The sequence below is a fragment of the Humulus lupulus genome, chromosome 3, assembly GCF_963169125.1.
Source record: "Humulus lupulus chromosome 3, drHumLupu1.1, whole genome shotgun sequence".
Classification (NCBI taxonomy): Eukaryota; Viridiplantae; Streptophyta; class Magnoliopsida; order Rosales; family Cannabaceae; genus Humulus; species Humulus lupulus.
Genome location: NC_084795.1, coordinates 165,563,084 through 165,572,466, shown reverse-complemented (window position 1 = coordinate 165,572,466; position 9,383 = coordinate 165,563,084). Strand labels below are relative to the sequence as shown.

Genomic DNA, 9,383 nt, shown 5'->3' with positions numbered 1-9,383 from the left:
TCGAATATCGGTTCCCTTGAGGGTTAATTCTGGAACTGAATAGTTATTGAGCTCAAATCTATAATTATTTATAGATTAATTATTCGATACTAAATTGATGGTACTTAAGGATCAAGAGGTAATTAGAAGGGTAAAATTATAATTTTGACTAGCTCTAATCAACGAACCAATAAGGGAGGATAGAACTACATATATTGATTATATCAATGGACTACAAGATAAAAATCTGTAAATATAATTCTATCAATACTTAGAGTGCAACTCCATATTTATAGTGGAGTAATAATGGAATTAATAAATAAGATTATTAGATTAAAGAGTTTGAATAATAATTTGGTTTATTAGAGCTTCGTATTATAGGTCCATTATAATGCCCTACTTCCTTATAGCCATTACTAAGTGAGTTTAAAATGTGAAATTAACTCGCTAATTAAGGTTTTAAGGCAAAAGTGTAATTAAACCATAAACAGAGTCTTATACTTTGAAAATAATTCCATTCATTGAAAACATAAAGCATTTAACATTTGGGATCCCAAAATACTTTTTTGAAATATTTACAACTAAAAAATATGACTAAAGTCGGTTAAACGAAAAAATCTAGGTTTAGTACAACCATCTCCCAAAATAACCCTAGCTGTGGCAACCAGGCAAGCCAAGCATGTATGTCCTGCTTCACGCTCTCCGTACTCATGGTTGATCGAATTTCCCCTTGCCCTTACCTGCATTATAGAGCACTTGTGAGCCGAAGCCCAGCAAGAAAACTCACACAAGCAGATAACATATGCATATTTAACATTCAACATATAATCAAGCCATCATAAGGATAAACACGTACGACCATGTCGTCCCAGGCACTTTACCAGGCCCTGGGTTCGTGGTCCACACTGTGAGGATATCCCAAGTGTCCTTTAGGGTCTCGACCTAGCAACTCGCACTCCATGTGCTAAACACTGCTCCCGGCCCCTTGCTGTACTCAGTCTTTCCGTACTTGGCCTTGCCGTTCTTGGCCTTCACCGTTCTCGGCCCTCGCCGTTCCCAGCTCATGCCGTTCATTCACACATATGCACACATAGCATCATTAAACAAATACTTAAACATGCATATGCACAATTAATGGGGCTATTCCCTGCAACACAATCAAATAGGGTCGTGCCCCGCAATACAAACTATAGGGCCTCGACCTGCTCTACGGGTACAACAGTTTTCTTACCTGTGTCCCAAGCTATCCGCGCACTACGATCACGAGCACAATCCTCTAACCCGAGCCTTGGAGAAGCCTTAGTCACAATGCATGAACAATAATCCACCATCATGTTCTAATCCATTAAATAGTTTTGAGACATAATTCTAACCTTCGGGACCCTGGTTTCTACCAAACTGGGTAGTAGAAACCTTCCCGAGCCTTAACGTTCAAGTTCTCGAGCTAGAAAACCCTCATTTTGCCAAAAATTCCCCTTTGGGTCGCAGCACTGATGTACAGGGCCGCGGCTCAACCCCGAAACCCAGAAATTCAATGCATTTTTTACAAGCTAACTCCCTTGAAAATCATCCCAAACGCACCCCAACAACAGAATTGAATCCCATAATCATCCTAATACACTTTAAGAAGCACATAAGCCCAGAGAAACCTACAAAAATCCTATTATAACCCAAACTCCATCACCTAAGGGTCCAACCCCCAAAACTCTAACAACTAAAGGAAGCTCAACAGAAAAACCAGTTTTTATTCTTACCTTTGAGACAATTTCGGCCAGAACAGATTTCTCTACTCCTCAAACTTGCACTCCACCAATTCACAGCCCAACTTCTTAAGCTTTTCCCCAAAACTCACTAGCTTCCAAATGAAAAGTGTGAACCGAATGAGAGAGAGTGCTAAAAGAGTTATCTTACTTCTACTTCTTTCTTTCCCTTCCAGAATATGCCTAGAGACTAAGGGTAACCCCAGCTGCCTAACATATGCCTATCCTTTAACAAAAATGACCAAAATAGCCCTTTAACTTGTCCGTGATCCTATAGTAACCCAAGGGTATTTCAGTCATTTGTCATACCCCTCTAAGTCCCCGAGTAGTCTAATAAATCCTTATTAATGCCGACACATCCCAACCATTACATAATTACTACCCACTATTAAATAATTCCCGAACACATTATAATATCCCTGAAATACCCCTATGGTCCTCTCGAGCCGGGTATTTGACCCCGTTGTGACTTTCTAGCTCACCACTCCCTAGGACTATCTCGGATCATGCAACATAGATTTATCACAATTATCACATTTATGCCCTCAACAAGCTAAAATTACAAACATGCCCCTAATAACCAAATGGGGCCAACATGCATATTTAATTCACCTAAACATGCATCTCTAATCACATATTCATACAAATTCACATATTATAATAATAAATCACTTATTGCCCTCCAGGCACACTAATCTAGGCCCTAAGCCTTATTAGCGAATTTGGGACCCTACAACTATCCGCTCCTTACAGAAATTTCATCCTCTAAATTACTTGAACAACTCGGGATACCACTCCCGCATCTCAGATTCAAGTTCCCATGTCGCCTCCTCAACTTTGTTGTTCCTCCACAACACTTTCACCAAGGCGATGGTCTTGCTCCGCAAGACTTTATCCTTCCGGTCAAGAATCTAAACTGGCTTCTCCTCATAAGACAATTCGTGGTCCAGCTCCAAATTCTCATAACTCAGTACATGAGTCGAATCAGACTCATACTTCCGGAGCATGGATGCGTGAAAAACATTATGAACCCCTAATAAGGATGGAGGCATCTCCAGCCTGTAAGTTACCTCTCCAACCCATTCCAAGATCTCGAAGGGGCCAAAAAACCTAGGGCTCAGCTTGCCCTGAACACCAAACCATTTCACTCCCCTCAAAGGTGAAACCCTAAGAAACACATGGTCACCGACTTGAAACTCTACGCTTCTGCATCTCAAGTTCGAGTAACTCTTTTGGCGACTCAGGGAGTCGAGCATTCGAGCTCTAATCTTCTCAATCACTTCATTGGTCCTCTGAACCATCTCAGGACCCAAATAACTCCTCTCACCCATCTCATCCCAATGGATAGGTGACCTGCACTTCCTCCCATAAAGCATCTTATACGGAGCCACTCCGATAGTCGCCTGATAACTGTTATTGTATGAGAACTCAATTAAAGGGAGATACTTACTCTAACATCCCCCAAAATCTATCACACAGGCTCGTTGTAATGCCCCCAACTCCAGGGACCGTTACAGTGTGCCTTGTAAACAGTGCCAAACTCGCTAATCGAGTCATTTGGTCAAAATCGTGTAACTAAGTATGATTAGCGGTGTAGGGATTAAAATTTTGGTTAAGATACAATGTTTCATTAGAACGTTTACTGTATACATTGGGATCCCAAAATTATAATTTAAGAGTCTGTTACAGGAAAATATTTACAACCGGCCGATCTAAGCGGCAAAGCATGGTTTAACCCTAGTTCCTCTTCCAACCCTCAGCCGTGGCAGTCGAGCAGCCGCATATGTACACATCGTCACCTAAGCTCTCCAGCTCAAGGATGGTCGAGCTTTCTTTTGCCTCTACCTCCACCACATAGCACCCGTGAGCCAAAGCCCAGCAAGAAAACTTAATATGCTCATGAACAGTAATAACATGTCATCAAATCATAAGGCACATGCCTAGCAGATATAGCCCTATTTCAGCAGGCAAACAAATCCACGTAATGTTGAGTATCACACATCAACCAATAACCATAATAGTCATCCTGGGCTTTTAGCCCCAAATAGAAAAGTGACAGTGGTACAGTCACTAGGGTGGGTTCCGTTCCCAACAGCCATGTGACGATAGGGTCACCGAAGCTTATAGATAAGTGATCCTTTCACTAGCTTAAATAAGATAGGTATCTGGTGAAATAGTCACTAGCATAAACCTATCGAGTAAATAAGTGATCCTTTCACTAGCTTAGATAGGATAAGTGCATGATGACTAGTCATCAACATAACCTTCCTCATGACCATAGAGTCATAACCCTGGAACATCGTTCCCTAGCCATGTGACAAATGGTCACCTAGGCCTTAGGCCTTAGGCCTTGTCTCTGAGTAACTAGTCCTAGACTAGCCAAGCGCTTATAAGTTTCATCGACCTTAGGGTCGGTCCAGCATTAATGCCTTGGAGCCATTCAATGCTGATATCGATTAGATCTAATCTTCACTCGCCCCTGCGTTTAGGACGCTTATGCCGTTTTTGACTCTTAGGTCAATGTCCCTGACTAGTCAGTGCCATAAACAAGTAAGCAATGCCACCAAACATATATTACATATCCAATATCCGAATACATGGCATTCAGCATGCTCACTTAACAAATACTAGCACAATTAGGATCATGCATAAACATAGAGGCTCAAGCTCTGAACAATATCATACTCAGTATACAAAGCATGTCCTAATCACATGTTTACCGTGCATTACATTTAAACATCCAACACGCATCAAGAATAACCATGCATGTCACATATACATAGGGTGCAGTTTTCTTACCTCCGGTTGGAGCGAGAATTAGAACGAGAACGACCCTTAAGAACGATCGATCCTTAACACTTTAACGGTCACCTAGTCATAACCAAATACAATCTCCGATTAATGAAAATTATCAAAGAGAGGGTCTTGACCTAAACCCCACTCTCAGGACCTCGAAACAAGCCCACTCGGTGAGTATATTCGATCCCGGGCCTTAAGGATTGAAACCCCGAGCCAAAAACCCTTAAAAACACCCAAAACATGGTTCTGAAGAAACAGGATAGCGCTACAGCGCCACTCTCCTAGCGCCCCAGCGCTATACTCAGAACCAAACCGCCCTAGCCTCCTCTGCAGGTAGCACTGTAGCGCTACCTTTAGCCAACATCAGCCAAGAAAATTCTTCCTTCGATTCCACCATTTCTAACTCAAACCAAAAGCTTCCAAACATCAAATTAAGTCCCAAATGAACCTAAATACCACCTCCACATGTCCCAAGCATCACAACCCCAAGAACCCTAGCTAAAACTCCAACCAATTCCCAACTTTCAAACCTAAAATCCAACTAGAACTTAACTTGGAAAACAGAGCAAAAGCAAGAGTTATAGTGGCTAAAAACTCACCTCAATCTCACCAACACACCCTCTTCAATGGTGGAGCATAACCCTAGCTTATCCCAGCTTGCACTACAAGAAAAAACTGTATTCATAACACTTAAAAACTGCTAACCAGGAGTATTGATAACGCTTCTGAAAACACTAACATAGCCCCTGTTATTAAAAGTCCTTTCTTTTCTATAACAGTATTTGGATGTTATGTTCGATATTATCTTAAACTATTCAATAACACATTCTTAGTTGCTATAATATTCAAATAATAACATTTAGTTAGAGTATTTAGTTATAAATTTGACGTTTAATCTTATATTTTTTGCATAACACTTTTAGTTTGTTATATTATATAAATCATAACGATTTGTTATGCTTATAATATGTTTCTAAATCATAACATATTAAAAGTCTAGTAATAAAATTTTGTTACTTTAGTGTGGATAATATATTTTAAATTTTATTTTGATAAGTATACTTATAAGGTTTTTTTTAATTAAAAGATTTTCGTTATTGTATTTTGATAAAAAAAAAATCAAAATTAATCATAAAATGTAATTCTCAATAGATTGATAAACAATAAGTATTGCATTAAACAATAACTAATTCAAACCATGAATGTCTCTACTTCATGAGATCTTAGTTCTAACTTAAGTTTGAAAGCATAACATAATAAAGTTTTATAATCTTGAACATTTTTTACTTCAAAAATGAAAAACAGAAAAATTACAAGATACACAAAAGTAAATCATGCATGAAACTTGCTCCATGGCATTACCATATAGAGGTAAACTAAGAGCCTCTCAGAGGCCGTCATACAAAACCCAAAAAGCCGAAGAAGGTTCATGTGAACTGCCAGCCTGATCATCTCAACTTCAGTTTGGAATTGAATCTCACCACCAATGGCATTACCATCTTTAAGCCTTTTAACTGCTACTACTGTACCATCTCTGAGACAGCCTTTGTAGACATTTCCAAAACCACCTTTTCCAACCAAGTACTTGCTGCTGAAGTTGTTTGTTGCCATCTGAAGCTCTCTAAATTGAAATCTCCTAAGGTTTCCAAGGCAAACCTCCTCATGATGTTGCTCTGAAATTTTTTAAAGCCTACAACTGTTAATCTCTTCTTCTTTTGTTTCTTTTTTAATGATATTGCTTAAAAAATGAGTTAGGTTTACTAACCGTTGACGTCAAAGAAAATTTGCTAGCTTTGTCTGTTCCTCCACCAAAGAAGGAAACCAAACCCAAGAAGTAGTAGACAAATGCAGCCCAGGCTTGAAGCAAATTAGAGCAGTTGTAACATGTTATTTAATGATAATCTCTCAAATAATCTATCTTAATAACAACAACAACAATTACAATATAGAAAATGACTTACTTGAAGGTCTTGGCAGGCAACCTTGGTACTGGACCACTTAGAGTGTTGTATGACAGGTCCCTAGACCATTAAAAAAAATCCCATAAAACCTTTTTATAAACTATTCAACTTGTGATGGAGCCTTGATAACAAGTAGTATTAAAATGCTAAAAGTTGAAAAGAATTACAGGAAGGCAAGCTGTGTCATGTTAGCCAAAGATGCAGGAATTGCTTCACTCAAAGTGTTATTGTCCAGTCACCTGATACAATTGGTGGACACAAATCCATCAGAAAGAAATTTTATATAAGCCTTTGTAGTGGAAACTGCAACCTATCACAAAATCTTAGATTGCATCTATGAAAGATTTTGACTTTACAGGTTGCATAGCCAAGAAAATATACTACTGAACCAAATAATATTGTATAGGAACTAGAATTAAATAGACAAGGTACTATAAGAGAAAAGACAAACAGATGAAAATTCAGGAAAAGAATATATAGACAATCGCATAATGGAAAATCTCTTTACCAAGAGTAATAACCAAAGAGTGAGACTTTTTTTTTCTTTCCCTTATTAATATGTTATTCTAGAACTGAGTATCTAAACTTATAAAGTATGTGTCTACCAATTATAGGATATTTAAAAGCACTATGTATTATATTTAAATACAAAAAGTATCAAAATATTTAGTGTTATGCCCTGAATTCAGATAATTAAGAACAGACATAAGTTGCATCTAACAAGATATGAAATTTAATCTTTCTCAAATTAAGAAACTGATCTCACTCAATCCCCGAGCAGCTCCAGAATGCTCAACATTACTATTTTCAGATTTATGATACCTAAAGAACTTTATCGATACATAAAGATTAATGAAAATGAAAAAAAGATTCAGCAGCATAATTCTAAAGCACAACACAAGACTTCTTGTATCGACGGATTATATTATTACAACAAATTTTTGTTTCAAAAGAAAAAACCAGCGTAGAAAACTTTCATTGAATTTCGACCAATATGATATGTTAAAATGTATGTCTATAAAACAGGCATCCAAGTATTTATGTATGCACCTAAAGAAAGAATACCTAGTGGATAATAAATAAGGAATAATTCAAAAGATTCACTGCCTTGATAGCTATTGGCTGAACTAAAAGCCAACGGGCAACGACACTGTAAAGGTAATATGGTTATAGGCATAAGATTAGACTCCTGAAGTAAATGCAATTCAACGCACACAATAAAGTAATAGTTAATCACCTCATCAATATCGAGAGTTCCTTCGGAAACAATAGTAACACTAGTGACAGCAGCATTGTGTACGTGATTGTGATGATGATGATGATTGCTGCATTCTGTATTATCCATCCCAATTGATGTAAAGAAATTAGTTGATAACCAAAAAAGCAATTAACAGAAATCAACAATATGAATTGTCAAAGATAAAACTAACTACATAGGCACTTAAAAGACAAACATGTACTAGAATAGTAATAGTAATAGTAATAGTCATAGTCATAGTCATAGTAATAATAATAATAATAATAATAATAATAATCAACTGACAACTAGATCCTTCTAAAAACATATTCACATGCATGAGTGAAAGTTCAGTTGCTGATCATGCACTTTGTCAAGATGAGAAGCCTGGGGAATTTTGGATCTTGTCTTATTCCATGTTAGCATTAGTTTGCCTCTACAAAGTGCTTAGGTTAAGAGTCAGTATAGCATTTCTTTTTAATAATTGAAAATTTAAATATTTAGATTAACACTAATCTATTCATAACACAAAATAAGAGACAAAGAAATTCCACCTAACCAAATACTTGTGTCTACTGCACTACAAAAAACATGTCAACCATAGAGGTACACTAGATAAAGAAAGAACTCATTAATACATAAAATCCATATCGTCAACAAAGCCAAGTAAACCTAGTTTGTTATATATAGTAACTATTCACTCCAAATAAATTATTTTTTCTTATTTGAAGCCATACTCTTTATAAATCAAATAAATTTAAAGGAAAAAAACAGAGAAAAAAGATTGGAAAGGAAAAATCAGAGAAAGAAAATAATACTTTTTCCAGTTTCATGTTGATGAGTTGTAGAACAGGAATTATCTACCAGAACTTCAGAATCAATCCTTTACTTAAAGTTATATATTCTAGAAAATTCTAGTACTGTTTCATTCACTTATGGTATATTTTGATGAAATAATTTCCTTTTAATGAATAATGACCTAATTACTTGAGTTGAGATTATTAAGCTTCTTGAACTTTGATTTAAAATGTGAACTCTGCTAGAAAACATTCAGGCAAGGGTTACTTTAGTTTTGATAAGAAAAATTTCTTTTGTGGCATCTTAAAATCATTTAAATACACTTGTTAGAGAAAACAAACCACTCAAAACTAAAAAATTTAAAAAATATGGCAAGTTTTTAAGTTTCAGCATAATAAACTTGAAAAAATCAGATTGAATGTCAAAAATGAGTTTTATGCAAAAAATTTGAAATATTTCTGTTGTGGAATCTCAATATCATTTAAATACACTTGTTAGAGCAAACAAACCACTCAAAAATTAAAAGAATATGGCAAGTTTTCAAGCTTTAGTATAACTAAAAAAATTCACATTGTATGACAAAAATGAGTTTCATGCAACTCACACATTGGAGACTCAACCCAAAGATGGAACGACAGAGGGCTACATCATAACCAGAAATAAATAATTATATCACACAACTCACACATTAGAGACTCAACCCATCACCACACTTCATGTGACTTATTAGTTAGTAAAGAAAGATATGTTCTAGAGTTCTCTTCTTCAAAAATAAATAGAAGACTAGCAGCAACAAATAAATAAAAAACCAACTTCAATAATTTATCTATAAATTTCCAAATATTTAAA

General features: G+C 36.3%; 1 long non-coding RNA gene across 1 annotated transcript; it reads right to left on the bottom strand.

Moving 5' to 3' along the window:
• Positions 1-6,519: 6,519 nt before the first annotated feature.
• On the bottom strand, positions 6,520-8,621 carry LOC133821437 (uncharacterized). Its single transcript, XR_009887574.1, has 3 exons — positions 8,555-8,621; positions 7,737-7,831; positions 6,520-6,738 (listed from the first exon to the last, which is right to left on the bottom strand). It is a non-coding gene; the product is annotated as an uncharacterized LOC133821437 (long non-coding RNA).
• Between the last annotated feature and the right edge of the window lie 762 nt (positions 8,622-9,383).